A 21,838-nucleotide genomic window follows, 5' to 3' on the forward strand; every position below is an offset into this window, starting at 1 on the left:
GTAAGACATTTAAACGTGTTAACCCTCGCAAGGCTGCAGGCCCAGACGGCATCCCCAGCCGCGCCCTCAGAGCATGCGCAGACCAGCTGGCCGGTGTGTTTACGGACATATTCAATCAATCCCTATACCAGTCTGCTGTTCCCACATGCTTCAAGAGGGCCACCATTGTTCCTGTTCCCAAGAAAGCTAAGGTAACTGAGCTAAACGACTACCGCCCGTAGCACTCACTTCCGTCATCATGAAGTGCTTTGAGAGACTAGTCAAGGACCATATCACCTCCACCCTACCTGACACCCTAGACCCACTCCAATTTGCTTACCGCCCAAATAGGTCCACAGACGATGCAATCTCAACCACACTGCACACTGCCCTAACCCACCTGGACAAGAGGAATACCTATGTGAGAATGCTGTTCATCGACTACAGCTCGGCATTCAACACCATAGTACCCTCCAAGCTCGTCATCAAGCTCGAGACCCTGGGTCTCGACCCCGCCCTGTGCAACTGGGTACTGGACTTCCTGACGGGCCGCCCCCAGGTGGTGAGGGTAGGCAACAACATCTCCTCCCCGCTGATCCTCAACACGGGGGCCCCACAAGGTGCGTTCTGAGCCCTCTCCTGTACTCCCTGTTCACCCACGACTGCGTGGCCACGCACGCTCCAACTCAATCATCAAGTTTGCGGACGACACAACAGTGGTAGGCTTGATTACCAACAACGACGAGACGGCCTACAGGGAGGAGGTGAGGGCCCTCGGAGTGTGGTGTCAGGAAAATAACCTCACACTCAACGTCAACAAAACTAAGGAGATGATTGTGGACTTCAGGAAACAGCAGAGGGAACACCCCCTATCCACATCGATGGAACAGTAGTGGAGAGGGTAGCAAGTTTTAAGTTCCTCGGCATACACATCACAGACAAACTGAATTGGTCCACTCACACTGACAGCGTCGTGAAGAAGGCGCAGCAGCGCCTCTTCAACCTCAGGAGGCTGAAGAAATTCGGCTTGTCACCAAAAGCACTCACAAACTTCTACAGATGCACAATCGAGAGCATCCTGGCGGGCTGTATCACCGCCTGGTACGGCAACTGCTCCGCCCTCAACCGTAAGGCTCTCCAGAGGGTAGTGAGGTCTGCACAACGCATCACCGGGGCAAACTACCTGCCCTCCAGGACACCTACACCACCCGATGTTACAGGAAGGCCATAAAGATCATCAAGGACATCAACCACCCGAACCACTGCCTTTTCACCCCGCTATCATCCAGAAGGCGAGGTCAGTACAGGTGCATCAAAGCTGGGACTGAGAGACTGAAAAACAGCTTCTATCTCAAGGCTATCAGACTGTTAAACAGCCACCATTGAGTGGCTGCTGCCTACACACTGTCATTGACACTGACCCAACTCCAGCCACTTTAATAATGGGAATTGATGGGAAATGATGTAAATATATCACTAGCCACTTTAAACAATGCTACCTTATATAATGTTACTTACCCTACATTATTCATCTCATATGCATACGTATATACTGTACTCTACATCATCGACTGCATCCTTATGTAATACATGTATCACTAGCCACTTTAACTATGCCACTTTGTTTACTTTGTCTACATACTCATCTCATATGTATATACTGTACTCGATACCATCTACTGTTTGCTGCTCTGTACCATCACTCATTCATATATCCTTATGTACATATTCTTTATCCCCTTACACTGTGTATAAGACAGTAGTTTTAGAATTGTTAGTTAGATTACTTGTTGGTTATCACTGCATTGTCGGAACTAGAAGCACAAGCATTTCGCTACACTCGCATTAACATCTGCTAACCATGTGTATGTGACAAATAAAATTTGATTTGATTTGAGTACAACACAACCACCTCCTAGCCTAGCACATAACACACAGCTGTCTGTGCGGGTCGCTACAATACTATATACATATTTATTTACAACATTTACAAACCAACAGCCTGCATTCATCCAGTTTGTATACATTATGATAGATATGTGACATGAAGCTATATTGGGCAATTTGGGCAAAGGCGTAACAATGACTGTCTTGGACAAATAGACATTTGATCATATCAGCTTACTACATCTGTCTTCCCTCACCAAACCCATCAATGATTTGATTTATTTGACTATAATATATCAGTTATGGCCAACAGAGGGCAACATTTATCCATATAATACGATAAAACCTCATTGAACCTAAATTAATTGAGTTACATTGTAAACATTTTTCAGATATCGTATGTGATCAGAAAAAATGCATTAATTTCCCGGAGTGGTCGCTCTGTGCTTTTGTAGTTGACGTCATAATGTACGATGAGATATAGAAGCCTATGACGTAAACGAACTCAAGAAAATGTTCAGTGCGCTACTTTTGCCTCAGTTGAGTTGATGCTTTGCAAAGGACAGTCATCCTCATGTTCAAATAAATCACTTTGAGTGGACAAAGAAGACATTCTGTGTAAGTACAGCATAACTGGCCAAGATGTTGTAAAAAAAATGTTTGAAATGTATTTAAAAATGTATTTGTTTATTTAAAAAATGTCAGGTCCAATCTGAAGGGTTCCTGAAAGCACAATGGATAGAAATCATAAACCGTTGAGAAAAATTATTCTAAAAGTAAGTCTCATAAGTGATAAAAAAATGTTTGTTCATTCTGGGGCTATCCTCTTGATATGTAATGAGGCTATCTTCTTGGTAGTATAACCTATATGCTGTAAAAACAGATTGATATGATTTATAGTTGGAAAAGTGGGCATAATTAATTCAGGGCTAAGGTTAAATGTATTTCCTTATGTTCATATACCCCAGGCTGGGACCCTCCAAGCTAGTGCTGGAGAGCAGGTCCTCCAGACAGACATCACTGACCATGATGGACTAAGGCTGCCAGCCCTGGTAGACTGCCCTTGACAGCCCCTAAAGGTAAGAAAACATCTTATAGTTCTGTTGCAAAACGTCTGGTTGTAACGGAGACCAGTTGGATGCAATCTAGTAATATGACGTGTTGAAAACCAGTTTACAACGCGATAATAAAGCCATTAAGACACATGGACCACCTACTAAACTCAGCAAAAAAAGAAACGTCCCTTTTTCAGAACCATGTATTTTAAAGATAATTCGTAAAAATCCAAATATCTTCACAGATCTTCATTGTGAAGGGTTTTAACACTGTTTCCCATGCTTGTTCAATGAACCGTAAACAATTTATGAACATGCACCTGTGGAACGGTCGTTAAGACACTAACAGCTTACAGACGGTAGGCAATTAAGGTCACAGTTGTGAAATCTTAGGACACTAAAGAGGCCTTTCTACTGACTCTGAAAAACACCAAAAGAAAGATGCCCAGGGTCCCTACTCATCTGCATGAACATGCCTTAGGCATGCATCACACCTGCAGGACAAGTACAGGATGGCAACAACAACTGCCCGAGTTACACCAGGAACGCACAATCCCTCCATCAGTGCTCAGACTGTCCGCAATAGGCTGAGAGAGACTGGACTGAGGGCTTGTAGGCCTGTTGTAAGGCAGCTCCTCACCAGACATCGGCACAACGTCACCTATAGGCACAAACCCAACCGTCGCTGGACCACACAGGACTGGCAAAAGTGCTCTTTACTGACAAGTCGCGGTTTTGTCTCACTAGAGGTAATGGTCGGATTTGCGTTTATCGTCGAAAGGAATGAGCATTACACCGAGGCCTGTACTCTGGAGCAGGATCGATTTGGAGGTGGAGGGTCCGTCAAGGTCTGGGGCGGTGTGTCACAGCATCATCGGACTGAGCTTGTTGTCATTGCAGGCAATCTCAACGCTGTGCGTTAAAGGGAAGACTGCCTCCTCCCTCATGTGGTACCCTTCCTCCAGGCTCATCGTGACATGACCCTCCAGCATGACAATGCCACCAGCCATACTGCTCGTTCTGTGCGTGATTTCCTGCAAGACAGGAATGTCAGTGTTCTGCCATGGCCAGCGAACAGCCCGGATTTCAATCCCATTGAGTATGTCTGGGACCTGTTGGATCGGAGGGTGAGGGCTAGGGCCATTCCCCCCAGAAATGTGCAGGAACTTGCAGGTGCCTTGGTGGAAGAGTGGGATAACATTTTCCTATTTAATTTTTTAAGAGTGGGTTAACATCTCACAGCAAGAACTGCCAAATTTAGTGCAGCCCATGAGGAGGAGATGCACTGCAGTACTTAATGCAGCTGGTGGCCACACCAGTTACTGACTGTTACTTTTGATTTTGACCCTTCCTTTGTTCAGGGACACATTATTCTATTTCTGTTACTCACATGTCTGTGGAACTTGTTCAGTTTATGTCTCAGTTGTTGAATCTTGTTATGTTCATACAAATATTTACACATGTTAAGTTTGCTGAAAATAAACGCAGTTGACAGTGAGAGGACGTTTCTTTTTTGCTGAGTTTAGTTAGAACTAATAGTTTTGGAATTCAGATTTTAATTCTGATTGTAATTCTAAGGTTATGGTTTATAGCTGGAAAAGTGGGCATAATAATGGAGGGCTTAAGTTCTATGTATTTCCTTATGTTCCTATACCCCAGGTTGGGACCGTCCAAGCTAGTGCTAGAGAGCAAGTGCTCCAGACAGATGTCCATTCGGCTGGCCATGATGGACTAAGCCTGCCAGCCCTGGTAGACTGCCTCCAGGATAGCCCTCGAAAGGCAGATGTCCATTCGGCTGGCCATGATGGACTAAGCCTGCCAGCCCTGGTAGACTGCCTCCAGGATAGCCTCGAAAGGCAGATGTCCATTCCGCTGGCCATGATGGACTAAGCCTGCCAGCCCTGGTAGACTGCCTCCAGGATAGCCCTCGAAAGGTAAGAAACATCTTTTAGTTCTGTTGCAAAACATCTGGTTGTCACGGAGGCCAGTTGGTTGCAATCTAGTAATACGACGGGTTGAAAACCAGTTTACAACGCGATAATAACGCCATTAAGACACATGGACCACCTACTAGTTAGAACTAATAGTATTTTAATTCTGATTCTAATTCTAAGGTTAACCCTTATGTGACATGTCACTCAGTACCATCATGCCTATGGTGAAAAATGTGGTTTCTATGGTGATAAGATTTCCCCACTGTTGTTATTTGTCTCAGAACCTTGTGCCGAAGCCCCCGCAAGGCCCCAGGCCCAGCCGAGAGGCAAATATAGCAAAGGCAGAAAAGAAGGCCACAGAGGTTATCAAGGCTAGAAAGTCTAGGGAGGCTAAGTCAGGGGTGAAAAAACTAAGCCGCCAAGTAGTTGGTATGTTGGCACTGCCTCAAACTCTAACTCAAACAACCAGTTACAGTGAGTATTCATCTCCACTTCCAAAATACCTGGATTTATTGATAGAATTCTAAAACGATATATGGTGGAAGGATCCACTAATGTCTACGATCCTCTTTCTGTAGGTGTCCTGCCAGCTATCAAGAAGGGCACTAAAGTTACCCTCCAGTCCTCCAGCTCCCTCTCCCTCTCCGATGACAACAAGGAGGCACTAGGTTAGTTATTATGTTGTTTTTACCGTCTTTTGCACCCGCACATTCCCCTTCTTTCTTTTCTCTTATTGTCAGTAATGGTATTTTCATTTTCTCTCCTCTTTTTTTCTTATTTTTCTATACAGTGTTTGGAGACATGTTATGTGTGAAGAATTACTTTAAATCAAATGTCAAACTCATTCTATAGAAGGCCGGGTTTCAGCAGGGTTTCACTCCACCCTTGATTGATGAATTAAGGTCACTAATTAGTAAGAAACTCCTCTAACCTGGTTGTCTAGGTCTTAATTGAAAGGAAAAAACTAAAACCCGCAGACACTTAGCCCTCCATGGAATGAGTTTGACAACCCTGTATTAAATACATTTTGATTTGACTAGGGGCCGTCTGCCAGGTCCTGATCACCAGGGTGGGAGACATCCTGAACAGTACCTGCAATGACGATTACAAGGCCAGGCTCATCATCCAGAAAGGTACACTTATAACCTGTTTTGCCCATATGACCAGTAATAACCAGTGTATTACCATTATAGTAAATGTACTAGATACTGCATAGTGTAAAACATGGATGTGACTTTGAACCAGTTCAGAATATGAGTGTGTTTTCTTAGGATTGATTCCGGTGCCAGGGAAAGGTTCCCTGACTCTCCGTGTTCCTCTTCACCCAAGGACGAAGAGGAGGTGGTTGTAAGTGCCATGACTGTCTCATACCCCAAACCCTCCACCTCTCCCCAGGCAGCATGGGCAGCTCCTGCCCAGACTCTGGAAGAAGAGGTGGGGGGGGCTGAGGTCTCCGAGATGAGTGACAGCTCCCTGATGCCCACCAAGAACAGGCAGGACCCCCTGGAGAAGATTCCCTCCCTCCTACTAGGCAAGGAGCACATCCTCCTTTGCAGCACTCCCTGGGCCACCGTCATGAGCCCCCAGACTCTGAAGTTTATTCTCCACGGCATCATGTGCCGACTGGAGGCCTCAGAGTCCCTCCAGACAAGGAGGGCCAATGACCCCTTCAGGCTGATGAAGGATCTCTTTGTGGAGGTCCAGCATGCCCTGAAGTATGCTGACATCTCTGTCGTCTTTGGCCTGGAGCAGAGCATCCAATTCAGTGGTGAGGATGCAGTGAAGGCCATCTTGACGACTGCGGCTAAAAGATTGTCCCTGCGTTCGGACTCCAACCGGGCTCAACTGCGTGCCGCACGCTCTGGTAGCGAGGCAGCCATCAGGTGCATGGCGGACACCATCACACAAGTCATAGAGGACTGGAGTTTCGAGGGCCATTTTGGAGCCAGGAGGAGCCGTGGTAGTGGGAGGTCACACTCCTCAACCTCCTCAAGGAGTGACGTCACCCTCACCGAGGAGCTCCTGGCTTGGAGGGAAACCCTAGAAGAGGACCTAGAGGAGATGGCTGATGACAGCACTGGTTTGGAAAAGACCAGTGTGAGCTCAGCCATCTCTGAGAAGTCCCAGGTAATTAGCTACCTTTCTGAAAGCACCAAGCCCATCAGCAGCGCCTCTCCACAGACCTCGAGGACATCACCTCCACACAGGTGAGACGGCCAAGAACCAGTAGATCGTTTGTTATTTGGGCTGTTTGATTGTGAGGCATCGACTCATATCTGTTTCTCTCTCTACTAAGAAAAAAGAGAAGGAAGAGGCTATGAAAAAGAAGTGAGGAAGTCAGGAAATAAGAAGCGAGGAAATAACAAGAACCAGAAGAAGAACAAGGTGTCTCCTCTTGGCAATGATAGTAAGTCCTCATTTCTGTCAGTCAACATGTGCATCTGTCTTCAGCACACTATTGTAATGTAAGGACGGAGACTATGATAAAGTTATCAGGGTCTTATTCATTAGCCACTAAATGGAAGACAGCGGACTAAAACAGGGAGGAACTTTCTTGAACTTGCCAATAACAAATGCTTGTTTTTGTTTTCTGTTTAAAAATATTTTGCTACTGTGTACCCTAATGAACACGACCCTGATTTCATGCCTTGTTCTCTGTCACCTGTTCAGGTACTGTGGCTGCAGATGAGCCTAAGAAAAAACAGTCTCTCCTCCCGCGGATCACAGCCGCCCTGGCAAAACTATTTTGCTTCCCCTGCAAAAAAAAAATGCAAAAGTAACTGTGCAGAAGACGAGTTTGGGAAAACCTGCTGCCACCTCCCCCAACCCATTTTCTAAATAAACTCTCAAAGCCAACAGAAGAGGGAGGGAGACAACCCCCCCTACTCACAACTCATTTTATTACACCCCATTTAATTCAATAAACACAACTTGCAGCTATTTTGATCTTCTTCTTCTTGAGTTTTTGTTTTACAGACCCACCTGCATGCTATAGATTCTTAAGGTCAATTTGCTGTCTACTGTCTACTACAGTATCATTGTTATGAGTATGTTCACTGTGCCAGTCATTCTGGCCAGTATAGGCTATAATAATGCCCTAATCTAATTGCAATTGACATAATAAGTTACATTTGAATAATTCCCTCATTTTATATATATTTTTAGAGGGAATAAATCTCTAAAGCACTATAGAGTGCCGTCCCTAGGAGGGGTGCATCACTTGAGTGGGTTGAGTCACTGATGTGATCTTCCTGTCTGGGTTGGCGCTCCCTCCTTGGGTTGTGCCATGGCAGAGATCTTTGTGGGCTATACTCGGCCTTGTCTCAGGATGGTAAGTTGGTGGTTGAAGATATCTCTCAAGTGGTGTGGGGGCTGTGCTTTGGCAAAGTGGGTGGGGTTATATCCTTCCTGTTTGGCTCTGTCCGGGGGTATCATCGGATGGGGCCACAGTGTCTCCTGACCCCTCCTGTCTCAGCCTCCAGTATTTATGCTGTAGTAGTTTGTGTCGGGGGCTAGGGTCAGTTTGTTATATCTGGAGTACTTCTCCTGTCTTATCCGGTGTCCTGTGTGAATTTAAGTACAAGCCTAAGATCACCATGCGCAATGCCAAGCATTGGCTGGAGTGGCGTAAAGCTTGCCGCCATTGGACTCTGGAGCAGTAGAAACGCATTCTCTGGAGTGATGAATCACGCTTCACCAGCTGGTAGTCCGACGGACAAATCTGGGTTTGGAGGATGCCAGGAGTACCCTACCTGCCACAATGCATAGTGCCAACTAATGTTTGGAGGAGGAATAACGAATTGCCTGGGGCTGTTTTTCATGGTTCGGGATAGGACATTTAGATCCAGTGAAGGGAAATCCTTAACGCTACAGCATACAATGACATTCTTTACGATGCCCTTTCCTGTTTTAGCATGACAATGCCTCAGTGCACAAAGGGAGTTCCAAACAGAAATGGTTTGCCGAGGTTGGTGTGGAAGAACTTGACTGGCCTGCACAGAGCCCTGACCTTAACCACATCAAACAGCTTTTTTTTCTTTTAGCTTAATATTGCGGATAGAATGTTGCTTCCAATGTAATTGTCTGCATCATTTCCAATCCCCCATATTTTGGGGTAAATATATATATCCATACACGCATGCATATATATATGTACACACATACCTATATAGACATACATACTTTTTAAAAAATATACCCCGCAAACTCTACCGATCCCCAATACCAAAATAAATGATCTAATGACTCTGCCTCCACACAGCAGATTCTGCAGAGCTTGGAAGATTGTATCCCCCATATATATAACATTCTATTATTTGCAAGAATTTTGTATAGTAATTTATATTTAAAAATTCTAAGTTTTGAATCCGGCGCTGTTTTGCTATCAATTCATAAACCATGTGCCATGGAATGGGTACATCGAAAATCTCTTCCCAACTATTTTGCAATTTATATGGCACAGCGGTCATTTTTTTGGTCCTTAAATGAAATTGGTATATGTTTTTATTTATCACACTTTTCTTTAACCATTTATGTTCTTTAATACAGGGCCGACATACAAGTTCCTTACTTTTTTCCCCTTCTACTTGCCTCTTCCATTTTTGTGGTAATGCTGCAATTAATTGGTTGTAATTTTTAGAGCAGACATTTCCATATGTCTGTGTTAGCTGCATGTGTGACATAACTCCACCAGTCCTATTTATGATATCATTCACTAAAATTATACCTTTTTTAAAAATTTCTTCGATAAATACAATTTTTTTAATCAAATACTATATTTGAATTTAACCACAATATTTGTTGTACTATTTGTTCCGTCCTTTCAGGTGGATTAAACTGAAATTGCAACCAACTTTCTAAGGCTTGTTTAAAAATACAGATATTTCTGAGATTATTTCCTTTTCAAACAACCGAAAGTGAGCAGGTGTAATCTGAATAAGGGGAAAAGACCCTTCCTGAATATAGGATGAGACATGAGAACCAGTTTGGATTTAAGTATAACTTTTGTATGACTGATGCCTTTAGTGAGAGGTCTAATGCTTTAATATTTAATCATTTCTGCCCACCGAATTCATACTCGTTATATAAATAGGCCCTTTTAATTATCTGGTTTTCCGTTCCAAATAAAATTGAATATTTTTTGTTCATATCATTTAAAAAGCAGGTCACTAGGTGTAGGCAAAACCATAAGCAAATAGGTCAACTGTGATATAACTAAGGAGTTAATCAGGGTGATTTTTCTACAAATAGACAGGTATTTTCCTTTCCAAGGTAGCAAGATCTTATCTATTTTTGCTAACTTTCCATAAAAAATTATTGGAGTGAGATCATTTCTCTCTTTTGGGATTTGTATACCGAGTATGTCCACATCTCCGTCAGACCATTTAATTGGTAAACTACATGGTAATGTAAAATGTGCATTTTTTAAGGATCCAATATGTAATATGGTACATTTATCATAATTTGGTTTTAATACAGAGAGGATAGCAAAAGTATCTAGAGGCCGTGGAGAGACTCCAATTGTGGTTTTAAAAGAAAACATGAATCATCAGCGAACAATGACACCTTCGTGATTTTAAGCCCGGATTTCTATTCCCTTAATATTATTGTTTGATCTTATCTTTGCAGCTAACACTTCGATGGCAATAATAAATAGATATGCCGTTCCAAATAGTGGACAACCTTGTTTTACTCCTCTAGATAGTTTAAAACTTTCTGAGATGTAGCCATTATTGACTATTTTACACCTAGGGTTACTATACATAACCCATTTTATAAGAGATTCCCCAAAATTGAAATATTCTAGGCATTTAAATATAAACTCCAGTCTACTTTATCAAAAGCCTTTTCTAAATCAGCTATGAAAACCGATATTTCAGTGTTCTATTGTTTCCAGTACTTGTCTTATATTATCTCCAATGTATCGTCCATGTTAAAAACCTGTCTGATTAGGATGAATAATATCTGACAATATTTTTTAAAATTCTATGTGCCAAGCCTTTTGCTAGGATTTTTGCATCACAACACTGAAGTGTAAGAGGTCTCCAATGTTTTAAACGGACTGGATCTTTATATATACCACTTGGGTCCTGTTTCAGTAATAATGATATCAGACCTTCTTGTTGCGTGTCTGATAATCTACCATTTATATAGGAGTGGTTAAAACAAGCCAATAATGTTCCTTTGAGTATACCAAAAAAAGTTTTGTATACTACCAATGGTATGCCATCCAGCCCTGGAGTTTTCCCATCCGTAAAGGCCCCAATTGCCTCAAGCAGTTCCTCCTCTGTAATTTGGCCTTCACATGAGTGAACAGCTTTGGAATTAATTGGAACACCGACTGCGAGCCAGGTTTAATCGCCCAGCATCATTGCCCGACTTCACTAATGCTTTTGTGGATGAATTGGAAGTAAGTAGCAAGTCCCCGCAGCAATGTTCCAACATCTAGTGGAAAGCCTTCCCAGAAGAGTGGAGGCTGTTATAGCACCAAAAGGGGGACAAACTCTATAATAATGCCCATGATTTGTAATGAGATGTTTGACAAGCTTTTGGTCATGAAGTGTAGCATAAGAACACAACACAAGCCATGGCAACATGTGTAGAATTGCAGGAAATTAGCTTAATTAAACTGTAAAATGCTTTCTTTTCCCCATAGCAAAATGTCTAGAATTGCAAATAGCAGACAAAATGGTTTTAAAAACAGCAACATTTTGTTTCTGCTGCCATGGGAGGGCCTCTAAAAATGTTGGTCGGAGAAGGCGCTGTTGGCCACGCCCAATACCACGCCCCCCCATCTATTTCTCCACCTAGTCAGGTGAACAGGGCCTTGCCCTTTATTATGATAAACAAGCACGGACAACCATTTCACCAGAGCGGTTGTCTTGGTTGCACTTGTTTTCTAGGATCACTGGTGTCTGGTAATGTACAGGAATGATTCACCTCAGTTCACAGTTCACTCTCTCTGGGAGTATAATTAACGTCACCTCTGGCAAACTATCCAGACCTGTTCTGTAACCCCAAAGGGGGGTTTCATGTGGTGTTAATATAGAGCTGAATGAACACACAATCAACTGGTGACACAATGTACTGGGGCTATTGTACCAAAGTGGCACAGGTGTAATAGTAATAGGTCAGATGGTTTCTTTTTGACGCCACACTAACTATACTGGTCCCAGATCAGTTTCGATCAGTGCCCCCGAAAAAGAGGATCTGGCTGGTTCATCTACTTTGGGAAAGTGAGGCTTAAACCAATCCCACGGACATACAGTTTATCGTTTGTGTGTATTTTCTGTTAATGCCTAGGCAGATGCAAGGGCATCCGGGGTTATGTTATGTTGGTGTACAGTGTTAAATCTGTTTGTTATCCATTTGAGGTTAACACAGCAGTGCTGGTGATCCTTTTAATCTGCATCTTATTGAATCAGACCTGATCAGGGTCAGATCGGCCTAGCCCCCCTCCGACAATACACTCACTACCATTGCAGAATCAATTATTAGTCACATCGCATTGCTTTGCAATTCCTTTTGGAGGGAGGATGGTGGAAGTGTGTATTTTAAAGCCATGTTCCCCTTGGTATTCATGGAAACGTGATTATCAGGGGGGCGCTTATTGCTACACTAGGAATTCAGGAAGCTATTCTTCTTCTAAATGTGTTTGCGTTTAGGGAACTTGGGTAGTCTGAGGGAGCTTCACCGGATGACATGATATTAGCTAATTAGCCCAAATGTGTCTGTTCTTCATTCAAGCTTACCATCAAAGCAACTTATTCATTAGATTCATCTCGATTCTAGATAACTGTAATGGTTTTCTTCTGGTGAAAGAGAGGCGGACCAAAATGCAGCGTGGTGGTTATTCATGTTTTTAATAAAGACGACTATACATGAACAGACTATACAAAACAAGAAAACTAAAAACCTAAACAGTCCTATCTGGTGCAAACACAGAGACAGGAACAATCACCCACAAAACAGGCTACCTAAATATGGTTCCCAATCAGAGACAATGACTAACACCTGCCTCTGATTGAGAACCATATCAGGCCAAACATAGAAATAGACAAACCAGACACACAACATAGAATGCCCACCCAGCTCACGTCCTGACCAACACTAAAACAAGGAAAACACATACGAACGATGGAAAGAACGTGACAATAACATCCGCTGTACAGGGCCATGGACCGAAATAATGAATTTCGTCCCGAACCAGCCTGCACGGGCCACTCTGTGCAGGTAGGTGTCGGAATCCTCGGGCATGTCGTAGATGAAGACGATGTTGACGCGCTCAATGTCCATCCCTCGGCCAAACAGGTTGGTGGCCACCAGGATCCGCCTTTGGAAGTCCTTGAACTGCTGGTACCGGGAAAGCCTGGGGAAGGAAGGGGGGCACCCATAGATTTAGAATAAGTAGAACAGGCATTCTACATCCTGCTTCACTCCTGTGGGTACACTGAAACTGTGACCCACAAACATGTTGTCTGAGAGAAAGTTCTTGTTAAGTCGATCTGGATAACAGCTTCTGCTACATGACTATTATAGAAAATGTGCAAGTAAATGAGATTCTCAATTTGATTGTGCAACTCCTCATTCCTCTCCTTTTGAAAAAAAGTCAACCGTAACTGAGGAGAGGAGGAAATGTGCTTGTATGAAATTAGACTTCATTCACACATAATGCAGATGACATTTACAGGGGTGGAATCCCAAATTAAAATGTGTAAAGTAGTAAAAGACATTTAGCTAGACATTGTATGGATAAAAACGATATGCTACTTACGGTTTTAAATATGTGCATGTGTTACGGCAGATTTCCCCCTCTTCCTCTGAAGAGGTGTAACAAGGATCGGACCAATACGCAGCATGGTAAGTGTCCATGGTTTTTTATGTGAAAAACTGAACATGAACACATATACAAAATAACAAAGTGAACTGGCAACGAAACAGTCCCGTGTGGCACAGACACAGGACACAATCACCCACAAAATACCCAAAGAATATGGCTGCCTAAATATGGTTCCCAAACAGAGACAACGATAGACAGCTGCCTCTAATTGAGAACCAATCTAGGCAACCATAGTCATACAATTTACCTAGAAAGGAAACAGCCCCATAAACGTACAAAACCCCTAGACAAGGCTAAACACATAAATCCCCCATGTCACATCCTGACGTAACCAAAATAATAAAGAAAACAAAGATAACTAAGGCCAGGGCATGACAGCATGCTTCTCAGAGTAAACAGCTGATTGAAAGGGGAGGGGTAGATCTCAACTTCAGCAAAGGACACTTATGCTTCCTCAGCAGGAGGAGAGGACACAGTTTTCCTACTAACAAATTGACACTCCTCAACCACTTATCGGTTTACTGATAAGAGGACGGAAAAGTTGAGGACATTCTTTTGTCCAAATCAGAATTTCCCAATGAAAGCCAAGACCCAATCCCAAATCTACCCCTAAACCCTATGCACTTAATAATATCTGAGATGACATGAGGTGTAAGCAATATCCTAATATTGCTTATACCAATCAAAACTGCTCAGATTTTAACAAGTGCATAGACTGTAGGGTTTAGCCAGTGATTTTTTCCTCTCCATCAGAACCCACCTCCCCTCCTGGGCCATGCCCCTGTGGATGGCGATTGCAGGGAAGTTCTGCTCCACCAGCAGCTGAGACAGAGCCACACAGCGCTGAACAGACTTCACAATGATCACCACATTCAGACAGGGGAGAAAATGGCAGTGAGACACCGAAGACAAACATGGGGCACAAAACCCATGCTGCATCTGATATGGCACCCTGGCTTTACCCTGGTCAAATAAATGTACACTCTGAAGACAAAAAACACAGGGCATAAAACTCACAGGCAGAAACTTTGTCGGTGCATAGACTTAGTTCACTTGAATGAGTAAAATTGTATTTAAAAACGTGACTTTCAAATCCATGGACAAAATACATTCAACTCACTCAGATTAAAACTAAAATAAATTACGTTTTAGCATTCAATTCTCTGAAAAGACCTCTGTCCGTACCTGGTTGAACTCGAGCAGGTCGAAGAGCTTGCGGTTCTTCTCGCTATCCTTCAGCTTGCAGTAGTACTGCTGCAGAGGGTCAACTCTGGCCACTTTTGAGACAGACAGTCACGAGCAGGCAAAGCTTAGATGTGCTAGACTGGAACTTTTTACATGAATATTAAGCCATATCCAAAATCCCTTGAAAAAAAAGGGGGGCAATCAGCAGTTTCTACATCAATTTTTAGACATGAGCTTAGTTCAACTTTCGTACCCCACCAGAACCCAAAATACAAGCTGGTTTCATTCCAATGCTTGTAAACAAAGTAAATGCAAAAATAAACTATATAGTCTCAAAACATGGTCAAAAAGATCATTCTGATATCATTGACGGTCAGTCCTTGCATATAGCTCTACGAATTTCAGAGTGGTTAAATTTCTCCAGACCTATCCCTCCAAAACAGGGGCGAGGAAGATGATTAATTAATGTTTATACTGCCGATTGCCTCTTCAAAGTGCAATTTAGGGAGATGGGTTCATCTCTGTGTGTGTAAAACTGAAAAGTTTCAGAACATGTACATAACCATGGGTTATGAGAACCCCTTCAACGTACATCCTGCATGAACTTGCGGCAGACAGGACGGATGTCTTTGCTTAGGGTGGTGCTGAACATCATGCACTGCTTCTCGTGGGGTGTGAGCCTGAAGATGTCCTGAACATCACGCCTCATGTCTGAGGGAGAGACGATAGGAAAATAATATGGCCGTCACAAAAAAAGTAAACCCACTCAGCCTGAAATCCGAGGACTACATAAAATGTAAATACTTCCTTACGTTTTGGCTAAATCCTTACTTAAGTCACACCATCTATCACATTCTGTTCCAAGATCCACTACTACTTAGTAGGACAGTGTATTAGAAGTGCATTCTAAGTGGTATGCTAGTAGGTACATTGGAACACGTTTTCAATTGACCTTTCCTCTGTGACGTTTCAACTTACTCCTTGCTCCCGTCACTCACATCTGGCATCAGCCCCCCTGTCCTACTGTGGTCTGAATTTGCATCTTGTCACACTCGTCCAGGACAAAGTGCTTCACGTTCTTCAGGTTGAGGGTCTTGTTGCGGATGAGGGCCAGGATGCGGCCGGGCGTTCTCACCACAATGTGGGGGCAGTTCTTCGTCAGCGCGTCCTCGTCCTTCTTGATGGACACGGCTGCCTTGATGATAGGCATGTACTTGGAGAAGCGCTCATACTCTTTGCTGATTTGGAAGGCCAGTTCTCGTGAGTGGCACATCACCAGCACAGACACCTGGTAGACAGAGAGAGAGGTAGGGGAGGATGTTTAATACAGAACTCTCTGAATAGCAGAGAAACAAAAAGCACACAAGATTATCCAATAGGATAGAACAGCAGTGTAAACAGTGAGATTTAAAGGAGAACAAATTCAGACTGCAATTGGCCCAGCGTCATTAGGGTTTGGCCGGGGTAGGCCGTCATTGTAAATAAGAATTTATTCTTAACCGACTTGCCTAGTCCAAATAAAGGTTAAATAAAGTTGGCGATTAGACACTTTCTTATGCAAGTATCCCCAGATACACATTAAGCCTATTCCTAAACTACAAAGCACTCAATGGATTCTCCATCGAAAGCTATTTTTAGTACAGGAGGATGTAACAGCAATTCAGTTGCTGCTTTCCACAATGTCATTATTCAACCATTCACCTGCCCGTCCACAGGCTCAATCTGCTGCAGGGTGGCCAGTACAAACACAGCAGTCTTGCTCATACCAGACATGGTCTGGTACAGGATGTCCATGCCCAGGATGGCCTGTGGGATGCACTCATGTTGGACTGAAAGACAGAAACGTAACTAGGGAAGTTAGTTAAGAACAAATTCTTATTTACAATGACGGCCTACCAAGAGGCCTCCTGCGGGGATTGGGGCCTGGTATTTAACATAAAAAAATATATATAGGACAAAACACACATCACTACATAAAGAGAGACTTAAGAAACATAGCAAGGCATCAACACATGACAACACAGCATGGTAGCAGCACAAAACATTGTACAAACATTGGGCACAGACAAAAGCACAAAGGGCAAGAAGGGTAGACAACACATCACACTGACAGTTGTGGCTGCTTTGTAAGAGTGTCCATGATTGAGTCGTTGAATGAAGAGATTGAGATACAACTGTACAGTCACTTGGGGCAGAAAACTGAAGAGAGGAGCAACCCAGGGATGTTTGCGCTTTGGGGACCTTTAACAGAATGTTACTGGCAGAACAGGTGTTGTACATGGAGTATGAGGGCTGCAGTAGATATCTCAGGTAGGGGAGGGGGAGTGAGGCCTAAGAGGGTTTTATAACTAAGCATCAACCAGTGGGTCTTGCGACAGGTATACAGAGATGACCAGTTTAAGTATGATGTGATGCTTGAAGGGGCATACATGTATAACTCATAGTCGGAGTCCCAAATGACACCCTATATATTGTGGATTACTTTCGACCAGGGCCCAGTCACACACAGCTAGTTTTGAACAAAGCCCTATGGGCCCAGCTCAATAGTAGTACACTATGTCAGGAATAGGGTGCCATTTGACACAGACAGAATGGACAAAGTCAAAAACAGTCCTTGGTTGAAGGTGGGAAGTGCCTGTGAGGCTCACCTTCAGAGGGATGTTCAAAGCCACAGTCGACAATGGCGCGGAGCAGCTCTAGTTTGAGCAGGAAGTCTCGGAAGGCGGAGCTGTGGATGGAGACTAAGAGCCCTTTACCTCCTCCTTGCCCGAGGTGTGGCGGTCTCCGGGGCAAACTGAGGCTCCTCATCCTCTTCATAGTCCAACAGCTCGTTGTCAACGTCGTTCTCTGCCATTCTAGAGAAGGGGTACTTGCTTTAGTTGAAGTTAGGAAAGACTGGAGACTACTTGGGGGAGGGGATGGGGGCCTGTATCAACAATACAGTAAATTCAGAAGGTTAATTGAAATGCCAATTCAATAATCTATGTACAATTCCTCACCATCTAACCTTAGTTATATTACATGAGGATTCCAATTCTTGTAATTTCACTTTCTGAATTGAATCCTAGTGAAACATCACCGTCTAGCACAGGGTTTTCCATATTCGGTCCTTGGGACTCCAAGGGTTGCACGTTTCCCCCCCAACATTACACAGCTGACTTAATCAAAGCTTGACGCTTATTTGAATCAGCTGTGTAGTGCTACGGCAAAACGGCAAAACCCCTGAGGTCCCTCGGACCGTGTTTGGGAAACACTCGTCTAATGTATATTCCTACATAGCATTAGCTAGCTGCTAATAATGCTAGTAGCAGGCCGCACGCACACCGCCAAAGCTGGACACTACGCAAAAAGGGAAGCGAATACATTTGGCACATAATCATTACAATTTCCCTAGCTAAAAACAAGTATTGGACCAGCAACCACCCTGCAACTCAGTTTACAGTAGTTAGACAGTTGCACGATTCAATCAAGTTGAACAAGGAATCATGCCTCACTCTCCGCACAAACAATGGCAGCCGCCTCCTCATTCAAACTGTGTGACAGCAAAGTGCTATAAAGGGAAATAGGTTCCAAATGCAAGGTGAATATTCAGAAATAACGTTGGCTCAAATTAATAACGAGCAAGACATTTCTAAGGTCTAACTTGACCTAAAATGTAATTCTCGGAACCAACCTGCGACACACTGCTAGCAGAAGTTAACTACTAACTGACACGACCGTGCTAGTACTAGCGTTAGCTTGACGCAATGCTAAATGTGTTAGTTAGCTAGCCAGATTGCACAAGGTTTTCGCAAAGATTTTAACAAAAATATACTCGAACATGGCTGCTATTTGTGAGCATTATGGAAAGAAAAATATGTTTCTTATTTACAATTGATGCAGATATTGAAAATTACTCAATACTGCACATTTTTTATGTAATTAAAATCGGCTTCGAGTATCACTGCTAGCTAGGTTCACAGGGGCAGTCTAGAAGCACTGTGCTCGTGTATTCGTGGCCACTATTGGTCCATTTTAAAGGCAATCTCACCAAACCGACCTGAAAACGAACCGTCTAATTTAATGCCGATCTTGATTTTCAATATCTGCATCAAATGCCGATCGGGATTTCGCACGCTGCCCTAAACTAAATTGTAGGCATAATTTCTTGTTTGACAACACTGGTATGAAAAAAGTACACTGATAACCTTATTCAGCAATAATGTAAACATTTATGATTTCTGTAAATTATAGCTACGTGTGACTAGGTTTCCTCATCCAGAAAAAAATCTGAATTTAGATTAGATTTCAATCGATTAGATTATTAGTCGGTCGGAGATGTAATTGTAGGGTACAGTGAAATTCTTAAGATCTGAACTCCAACAGTGCAGGTCAAAAAGATAAGTGAATGAAGTGAATGAAACAATAATACGAATATGTGTAACCGGTGCTATACTGCACCGCTGTAACTCTACGTTGTGTGTGGTTGATTGAGACTAGACGTGGACTTTGGAGACCTGGTAGTTTTAATCAAGCAGAACTCACTCTCTGCATCCTGCATCTGCATCCAAAAGGAAATAAAACATTTGTAGAGCACATATGTTCTGCATCAAAATTATTTTCGAATACAAACATTAATGGCCTCTTATTATTAACATATTTTACAAAGATAAAACCACATTAGATACACAATAGGAGGGACTGGGATCATTCGAGGAGCTAGCCATCGTTCACACATACAATAAATAGCCTGCTAATACCTTAGCTAGCTATTAACCACATGTTGAATTCAGAATGTTGATATCATCCTAAAAAGTACAATTACAAGTGCATCTTAACAATACCATCCACTTATGAGTAACCTCCAAATACTGAAAAAACATCATTATTCATGAACAAAACACTGTGTGTATGACTTTGTACTGAAAAAAATCAAACTTTTCTAAAGACATAAAAAACGTGACTACCTCTCTCAGGATACAAAATTATTTGAGCATGCAGGGCAAAACGTAAGAACACACTCCACTTCAGCCAGGATGCAGGCATGCATAATAACAAATCAACACGACATATTAATATATGAACCTGGTGAAATTCACATAGTACTTTAACAACTGTTACATATGCATGCATACTATATACATATTTATTTACAACATTTACAAACCAACAGCCTGCATTCATCCAGTTTGTATACATTATGATAGATATGTGACATGAAGCTATATTGGGCAATTTGGGCAAAGGCGTAACAATGACTGTCTTGGACAAATAGACATTTGATCATATCAGCTTACTACATCTGTCTTCCTCACCAAACCCATCAATGATTTGATTTATTTGACTATAATATATCAGTTATGGCCAACAGAGGGCAACATTTATCCATATAATACGATAAAACCTCATTGAACCTAAATTAATTGAGTTACATTGTAAACATTTTTCAGATATCGTATGTGATCAGAAAAATGCATTAATTTCCCGGAGTGGTCGCTCTGTGCTTTTGTAGTTGACGTCATAATGTACGATGAGATATAGAAGCCTATGACGTAAACGAACTCAAGAAAATGTTCAGTGCGCTACTTTTGCCTCAGTTGAGTTGATGCTTTGCAAAGGACAGTCATCCTCATGTTCAAATAAATCACTTTGAGTGGGCAAAGAAGACATTCTGTGTAAGTACAGCATAACTGGCCAAGATGTTGTAAAAAAAATGTTTGAAATGTATTTAAAAATGTATTTGTTTATTTAAAAAAATGTCAGGTCCAATCTGAAGGGTTCCTGAAAGCACAATGGATAGAAATCATAAACCGTTGAGAAAAATTATTCTAAAAGTAAGTCTCATAAGTGATAAAAAAATGTTTGTTCATTCTGGGGCTATCCCTCTTGATATGTAATGAGGCTATCTTCTTGGTAGTATAACCTATATGCTGTAAAAACAGATTGATATGATTTATAGTTGGAAAAGTGGGCATAATTAATTCAGGGCTAAGGTTAAATGTATTTCCTTATGTTCATATACCCCAGGCTGGGACCCTCCAAGCTAGTGCTGGAGAGCAGGTCCTCCAGACAGACATCACTGACCATGATGGACTAAGGCTGCCAGCCCTGGTAGACTGCCCCCTTGACAGCCCCCTAAAGGTAAGAAAACATCTTATAGTTCTGTTGCAAAACGTCTGGTTGTAACGGAGACCAGTTGGATGCAATCTAGTAATATGACGTGTTGAAAACCAGTTTACAACGCGATAATAAAGCCATTAAGACACATGGACCACCTACTAAACTCAGCAAAAAAGAAACGTCCCTTTTTCAGAACCATGTATTTTAAAGATAATTCGTAAAAATCCAAATATCTTCACAGATCTTCACTGTGAAGGGTTTTAACACTGTTTCCCATGCTTGTTCAATGAACCGTAAACAATTTATGAACATGCACCTGTGGAACGGTCGTTAAGACACTAACAGCTTACAGACGGTAGGCAATTAAGGTCACAGTTGTGAAATCTTAGGACACTAAAGAGGCCTTTCTACTGACTCTGAAAAACACCAAAAGAAAGATGCCCAGGGTCCCTACTCATCTGCATGAACGTGCCTTAGGCATGCATCACACCTGCAGGACAAGTACAGGATGGCAACAACAACTGCCCGAGTTACACCAGGAACGCACAATCCCTCCATCAGTGCTCAGACTGTCCGCAATAGGCTGAGAGAGACTGGACTGAGGGCTTGTAGGCCTGTTGTAAGGCAGCTCCTCACCAGACATCGGCACAACGTCACCTATAGGCACAAACCCAACCGTCGCTGGACCACACAGGACTGGCAAAAAGTGCTCTTTACTGACAAGTCGCGGTTTTGTCTCACTAGAGGTAATGGTCGGATTTGCGTTTATCGTCGAAAGGAATGAGCATTACACCGAGGCCTGTACTCTGGAGCAGGATCGATTTGGAGGTGGAGGGTCCGTCAAGGTCTGGGGCGGTGTG

General features: G+C 42.8%; 1 pseudogene; it reads right to left on the reverse strand.

The window, feature by feature from the left end:
• Positions 1-13,138: 13,138 nt before the first annotated feature.
• Positions 13,139-19,090, reverse strand: LOC135563507 (ATP-dependent RNA helicase DDX39A-like; annotated as a pseudogene).
• Between the last annotated feature and the right edge of the window lie 2,748 nt (positions 19,091-21,838).

Source organism: Oncorhynchus nerka, linkage group LG21 (genome assembly GCF_034236695.1).
Source record: "Oncorhynchus nerka isolate Pitt River linkage group LG21, Oner_Uvic_2.0, whole genome shotgun sequence".
Lineage (NCBI taxonomy): Eukaryota > Metazoa > Chordata > Actinopteri > Salmoniformes > Salmonidae > Oncorhynchus > Oncorhynchus nerka.